The sequence below is a fragment of the Watersipora subatra genome, chromosome 6, assembly GCF_963576615.1.
Source record: "Watersipora subatra chromosome 6, tzWatSuba1.1, whole genome shotgun sequence".
In the NCBI taxonomy this organism is placed as follows: domain Eukaryota; kingdom Metazoa; phylum Bryozoa; class Gymnolaemata; order Cheilostomatida; family Watersiporidae; genus Watersipora; species Watersipora subatra.
In genome coordinates, this window is record NC_088713.1 from 49,797,661 (window position 1) to 49,799,653 (window position 1,993).

At 32.5% G+C, this 1,993-nt stretch overlaps 1 long non-coding RNA gene across 1 annotated transcript; it reads left to right on the plus strand.

The window, feature by feature from the left end:
• Positions 1-305: 305 nt before the first annotated feature.
• LOC137399010 (uncharacterized) lies at positions 306-1,287 on the plus strand. The gene is made up of 3 exons (XR_010979114.1): positions 306-404; positions 518-609; positions 741-1,287. It is a non-coding gene; the product is annotated as an uncharacterized lncRNA (long non-coding RNA).
• The last annotated feature ends 706 nt before the right edge of the window (positions 1,288-1,993 follow it).

The following is a 1,993-nucleotide window of genomic DNA, read 5'->3' on the forward strand; positions in this document are numbered from 1 at the left end:
TGCTACCTCAAGAACAACGAACTTTGGTGGGGAGTATGTTTGGAGAAAAAATTTTGCTACTCACCACTTTAGCAAAATGGTATCTTAATCATGGATTGATTATAACCAAAATATATCAAGTCATAGAATACACCCCTAGAAGAGTTTTCCAGTCATTTTGAGAATCTGTCTCAAATGCTAGAAGAGCTGGTGACAAAGATCCTGACCAAGAGTTGATAGCCACAACCAATAAACTCATTGGAAATTCATCGTACGGGAAAACAATCACTGAGAAATTAAAACATCGAAATGTCAAGTATATTCAAGGAGATTATGAAGCATCCTTGAGAATACGATCACACAGATTTGAATCTTTGGAGGAAATCGTTGATAGCTTCTATGAGTTGACTCAACACAAGCCTTCGGTTAGTAGTATATATTTATTATCTTATTGATATAATTGAATCATAATGAAAAATTTACTTGAGCTAATATATGTAAAGGAATCTAATAGGACTGTATATATATATTTATTCAGATGAAAATGGATATACCTGTACATATCGGATTCTCCATATTACAACTGGCTAAACTTCGGATGTTGGAGTTCTACTATGACTTCATGGATAGGTAAGTAATCTCATTTGTATCTTTTAGAAAAAAATATGTATAATGGAAAACATTTGAATGATAATTTTTGAAATGGGAGTATTATAATACTAAGATAACAAGAATTAAGGATTGAATTTTTTTTATTTTAGATACTTCGACAGAAAGGACTTCCAGTATGTGGCGATGGATACAGATAGTGCCTACATGGCTCTTTCAGCACCTATGGATAATATCGTTAGAAAAGAGATCGCTGATATATACTACAAAGAATATGGAAAATGGTTTCCTAGGATGTATTGCGATCGACACGCGGATGATTTCCAACTCTGTAAATCTGTTCCTACAAAGTTGTGGGAATTACAAAATTGTTGCAAAGAAGTATATCAATATGATATAAGGACTCCTGGTTTATTCAAAGTAGAATTTTCAGGACATGGAATAGTAGCCTTAAATTCTAAGACTTACTTTTGCTGGAATGATGAAACTCATTCTACAAAGCATAGCAGTAAAGGATTAAGTAAAACTACGAATAGTTTTACAAAAGACACTTTTTTAAAAGTATTACATTCAAGATCTCCCAAGGAAGGGGTAAACAAAGGTTTTGTAAAAAAAGACAATAGAGTGTTCTCATACACTCAACTTAGAACTGGATTAACATATTTTTATTCAAAAAGAAGAGTATGTAACGATGGAGTGAGCACAGAATATATTTTAGCATAATTTTTAGAAATGAGTTTGTTGTTAAGTATATATGATAGTAGAGTTTTGCTCCTCGATGTATTATTACTATAAAATTTTATTTTCTTCATTGGCTCTTCTTTTCGTATACACAATATCAATAATATATAACTAAGCTCATATAAATTCAATATACTATCCAATGTAAAATCATTTCGAATGTAGACTTTCTCATAGTAACATGACTCAAAACATTCTGATTAAAGATTTTGTTCCATTCGAGGTTGCAGAAATAATCCCAGATAACATCTTGGTTCATCTTGACAAAAATGAACAAATTCGTACACATCTTACCGAGGAATGTTTATACTACATTCTAGGAACAGCTGCTTTTAGAAAAGTTGTGTCATTGAAAAGATTAAAGTCCAACTGTGTCTGCAGTGCGTTGGAATGCAGGGAATGTTTGGAATCAACATTATGTGTAAAAGAAATATCGATAACACCCTCAGATTTGAAGATGACCTTTGAATGGGTTGATCTTGAAGCTACCATTCGAGAAGGTAAAATTGGAAAAGAGGTTGATTTAGAATGGATTAACAGATTTATCGCGACCGATTTTAAAACGATGGAAGAAACGATTTTTGAAACCGTGTTTTGGAATAGAATTCGGCACTACATGACTCATCCTACTCAACGTGATGAAACGAAACAACTGCTCTTCAGA